Below are 6,000 nucleotides of genomic sequence, written 5' to 3'. Positions count from 1 at the left end.
GTTCTGTTTGTTTATTCAATTGAAAGCTTTCTGGCCGGGCATACTTCTTCATGGGCTGTAAATTCAAGTTTAATTTTGGCCATATAAACTTACTTTCAATTCAAAGATAAAATTAAACTCACACATTCTCTCTTGACTTAAATAATTCAAAAGAAAAGTTGTGAATTATTTATTGACTTGGAGCATATATATATATTTTTTTTAATTCCAAATATGGAAACATCCAGTTGCGAAAATAATGGGAAAAAATATGTAAAATAAGCATATTAAGTGGCAGCCTTTCTTTTTATAAAAGTCACACAGCTTCCACCATCGCATGACGAATAGGTTTTCTCTCTCCGTGTTGTAATAATGAAATGGAAGAGAGCCTAAGCCAAGAGCATTGATTTGCTTGAAGTACTGGAAATTACCAGCAGATGACAGAAATGCGCAACAGGTGGCAGAGTTATTAAAACCTCTCTGCAGATGGCAGCAGTGTGTTGCCGCATTTGACAAGTCTACTTCCGCAACTGGAGGTAGGATTTTCTCAGGGCTTTTAGACACTTTCACTTTAGCTTGTTTTCTTTGTTTACATAATAAATGTACAGAAATTTATTTTATTTTAAATGTTTATTCATTGTAGATTAAATAAATCAAAGTAATGTTCATTATTTGTTTCTAAAAAAAGAAATTAATTTTATTTCTTCCGAATGGGAACAACTTTATATTACTTGCACTTTTTTTCAACATCTATGACGTCACAGTGACCTACTTCCGACCCTGTAAAGCCAGCAAGCAAGCCTTTTAAAGTTCTTTTTTTTTCTTTTTTTTAATTTAATAAGGGCGGGACTTAAATCAGTGGAATGGAACATGCGCGGATGTCCTAATCTGGCCAAATCTCTTCTAGGCCTACTTTTTTTTTTTTTAAAGTTTATAAGAAATTATGCCTATTTTTAACACACATACATATCTAATGCAAATAATGGATTTATAATTGAATATTTGTTACGCACGGTTTGTCCTTCCTTTACTGCGATTAGCGTTCTTATCTTCTACCGGGATACATGAGTTCGATTCCCTTTATAAGTAGTTGTAAAGTTTGCGTATCTCAAACCTCGATGCAGAAATATATATATTCTAATCAATGAAGCGAATAAACACGATCCAAGACCCATTTTTAAACGTGAAGTCAATGAGTGGAGAGAACATAGAAATTCGCCATTTTCTTTATGTAATTTTCAAAATAACATAAAAATAGAGAAACAACATAAATAAAACTATACTTCGTAATGTTCTAGTGTTTAGAAAGCACTGCTAAAGTTATCAGTTATATCTTTGAGGCAGCCTTTATTGCCGCAATTGAGGAGTGTGTTTAGGGTGTTATAATTTGAGGTACAGTACTTCAAACCGGACGTTCAAGATTATGTACTACGACAAACATTTAATATCTGTCACCAGTGGCGGATCTAGCCCAGGCCTCTCAGGTTTTACTGACAAAAATAATTTAAGCTATTATTTATATACATTTTTGGAAGTTTATAGCAATTTCATTATGTACGTCTGGATTATAGCTGCTCCCCTCCAGTTTTCACCTTCCCCACCCTTAGATTGCAGTACAGGAGTAAATGGCAATGCTTTTCCTTATGCCCATTGTTGCCAAACTTAGCCTGAATTTTAGAAATAGTTTCTTTTACTAGGTATGAATAAATTATTGCAGAAAATTGTATTCTTTATCAAATAATCTGTTTTTCTCACATCAAGAAGAATTTTCAAGTATTGAAATAAATTGAAAGAGTGAAATCTTGCTAATGGCAAATTCTAACGGCCCGTTAAATATATCACGTCATAAGTTCGGAACTCTAAGAGATACAACGATGAAACTTATACAGCTATTAATACAATATATGGTGCCAATGTTGGAAAAGTTTGCATTCAAAAAAACTTTTTGAATTTTAAAATAAAAAATAAAATGTAAGAGAAAGTGCATATACTATTCCAATGCAATATCTAAAAAGTTGACTAGTGAGAAACTTTTTTATTTTTCAGGTTAGATGGGGGTGCAAAGCAAGAAAAATATTGAGAAAAGATTGAAATTATTTTTAAAACAATTCGCAGGTCAATATCTTTCTTCATTTAGGTTTTATGACTTTTAGTGTTAAGCATCAACTTTCTAAAGCGGGCGCATCTGATCAGAAGAAAAGTAATGATAAATCTTGCCGATACTAGGCTATTTTCCTTATAATGTTTGTTTTAAAGTTACTGATGTAAAGTATTATGCTATACCGATGAGTGTTTACTGTTGATGCTATGCGAGCACGAATCCACTGCTTAACGGAAGCATATTCGCAAAATCGAATCCTGGACCTCACCTACGATAAACATTGCATCAACTCCACTCAATCTTACGTTCCACTACTTACTACGCTCGTTTTCCTTGAGTTGCACACACACACACACACACACACACACACACATATATATATATATATATATATATATATATATATATATATATATATATATATATATATATATATATATATATATATAATATGACCAATATCTATTAATAATAAGTCTCCTCATTCCTGGTGATAAAAAGTTATTAGTTTTGTAATTGATTCATTTATAGTAGTGCTTAATGCTGTTTCAGATGCTGACAATTTTCACAATAAAAATTGGTTTCGTTTGCAATTCCACTTCTCTTATTTACTTTGAATACACATATGAAAATGACAAAAGCGTTCATAACAAATAACTTTATGAGCTCACAAAGCAGAATGAAAGGCCTCTTTATTCTCCCCCCCCCCAATGCTTCTTTAGGAAGCAGGGTTTTATAATTCTGTTTGGTTTTGTTTCCTCGCCCAACGATCTGTATCTTGTTGGCTGTCACTATACGTGATTTAAAGTCACAACTTGCGCGTTTGTTTAGAACGGACATAATGGGGTTTCTTTTCATTCTTCATCTGTTTCCAGACTGGCATTGTGTGTCTGAGGTGTCAGAAGTGAGTATAGAAACTAGGGAGGTTCAGTTCCTATTTACCATTGCATTTGTCATCATCATCATCATATTTTATTGGCAGGCCACTTGCTGCTACTCAGAAGCTTCCACGATCCACGGTCTTCGGTGAACCTCTTCGTCTTCACGTATGATTTTTCTATTTCGATATTGTCCAGTAATTGTAGTCTATTTTAGTCCCCTCCCTCTTTTTCCTGCCACCATACCCTCTAGCACGTCCTTCATGATACAGTCTTAAAACATCGGAAGTGGGGAGAAGCCGCCTTCACAATATACTTTATGATGTAACTTGTTTGACAAATCGAATTGGATTAGCGGATATTTTGCTTACACAGACGAATGAGCGTTCTCGCACATCACATTTTCTCGTCACTTATCACTATCATCCTACTCCAGTTTTCACTCTTATCCAAATTCAGTAGCAGTATCTTACCCATTGCTATTCCTTAGTTTGCCGCACAATCGGTACAGGAAATTTGTGTGTGGAACTGTTTAGCCTGCCATTTATTTCAATCATATGTTTTCTATTCGTTTCATATGTTCTCTCGATTTCGTATTGCTTCCATCAAAATTTTCTTGCAACGATTTATAAACCCTCATTAAAAAAAAAAAAAAAAGAACTTCTAACACACAATTGTTAGATTGTTATTTCGTACCCTCTAATTCGCCGTTCTAAATGAATTTGCACGATTGGAATGACAAAAGAGTTGAAAATATATGAATTTAAGAAGGATTTATTTACAGACTCATCACTCTTTCTGTCTTTCTTGTTCTTTCTTCGAAATAAAACATACGGCGGAAGAAATGTTGCAACAGCGCGCTCCATTTACTCTGTACTGCAATCTAAGAGTGGGACGCTCTATAGATCCATCTCTGTGTGCCACTATTATATTTTAAGAATGCCCCTTTAATGAAAAGAAAGATGAAAAACAAACAAACAAACAAACAAAGAACTAGAACGTCTTTATTCTATCATATCTTCTATTTGCTGTTTTTGATACACCCGTTTCAGCTCAGAGGTGATGCAAGTCCATTGTTGGTATGACTGGTTTTAGTTGAAACATATCCACTAGCCCTATTTGCTACATATATTTTTGTGAATATAATTTATTAAGGATATAGGGGCGCATCTACGGGGTGTGTCCACCGGGTCCGAACCTCCCAAAACTTCGTAACTCAACATACATTTGTAGTCAGAAACAATATTAAGTATAGGTTGGAGGTATAAGAAATGATACCGTTAACCTATATTTAATATTGTTTTTAACTGTACAGTTTCTCAATAAAACCATACTTTTTTAACAGGAAAATGATTGATGTAGTATAAAAATTAGATTTTATATTTCACTTGTGCTCCTTCGCTTGTAGAAACAAAGTAGTTCTGTATTTTTTGTTCTGAAAATATGGATGGCAATGTTTTAAAATTACTTATTGTTTTTTTCGGGTGCGGAATAACACCTGTTTAATACTACAAAACGTAGTGGGTTGTGCTATTGGACTCCCCTAAAGCTTGGGGGCGTGGTGGCTCAGTGGTAGGGCGTTCACCTCCGATGCTTGGGGGGTTCTGGTTCGATCCCAGCTCGCGCCGTGTGGACTTTGTGGTGGACAAACACCGTGCTCGTGGGTTTTCTCGGGGTTCTCCCGTTTTCTCCCACTTTCTTCATTCCACCATTTCATTCACTACTCATCATCACCGTCTCTTTTAGCCTAACCGGCATAACCGTGGGACGTAAAACTTAAAGATTTCATTTTATTTTTTCATTTCCCCTAAAGCTTGGCTTCCTCCCAACAAAAAATTCTGGGTGCGAGCTATTTAAAGAATTTGGTTTAACAATCGCAAATTCTTTATATATTTACTTTGTCTGTCCAGCCAGGAGACTAAAAATCGCCCATGAATTTTGACCAGGTTGTATAGGGTGAAAAGTTAGGAATTATGTTCGGCGATGGAGGTATAATAAATAAAAAAGGAAGTAGCAGAAATCAACCATTTTCGGTTTTAACGTTGATCACTATACAGAGTGGGCCAAAAGTAGGTATACAGTTCTGTACAACAAAAACGGTAATAGGTAGCGACGAGCGGTTTCTTGCAATCGATTAACTGTTCCCAAGAATACATTTCATCTCTATCCTCCTTAACTGTCTACTAAAACGGGAAGTGATAGAAATCCTTTATGACTTTCGGCTTCAATATTGTTGATAAAATGAATTATTTCAGTTGAGCTTCCGACGATCATTCCCTCGAGGTTAAGGGAGACGGATGATTAATCCTAGTGAATGATTATGGAAGAATGCTGGAATGAGAATGTTGAAGGAAACGGGAGTACGCGGAGAAAACACACAGACAAGGTGTTGTATACCACAAACTTACACTGAGAAAAAATTGTAGAATTGTGGCGTACTTAAAAAGATAGCTTACATGCGTAATTCCTGTAGTTTTTGGACAACGTACAGCAGACGTATAACTGGAAACGCATGTTTTATAATACTTTCCGTATAAGTGTTCGATCTGTACATACTTTCCGTATGAAACAATATAAGCGGTCAGTATCTCACATACAAATGGACGTATATAACATATGCCTGAGGAATGTAACATAAGTATACGTATGTGATATACGGAAAACTATTAGATGTCAGACATCCTGCAACGGCATGATGTAACATCTAACGGCAGTGCCTATGTAGCATACGGATAACGTATGTTCCGTACTGATTTCTATAGTAAGCAAGAGGATACCGTATATTTGTACAATATACCGCTGTCCGGAGAACGGATTTTTCTCAGCGTACGTGGCCAGGGATCGAACCAGAGGCCCCACACACCAGAGGTATGCGCTGTACCACTGAGCCATCCTGTCTCCCGAATATTGTTCATCTTAGAGCTAAAACGATAAGAAATAGGGAGAAGAATTTTTTTAAATCGATTTATCATTCAAAGAATAGGCACCATCTTCTCTCTCAACTCTTTATTCAAACCTGAAGTGGCACAAATCAACCACTTA

Source organism: Thermobia domestica, chromosome 12 (assembly GCF_964235325.1).
Source record: "Thermobia domestica chromosome 12, izTheDome1.hap1.1, whole genome shotgun sequence".
NCBI classification, from domain to species: domain Eukaryota; kingdom Metazoa; phylum Arthropoda; class Insecta; order Zygentoma; family Lepismatidae; genus Thermobia; species Thermobia domestica.
Note: the sequence above shows the minus strand (reverse complement) of the source record.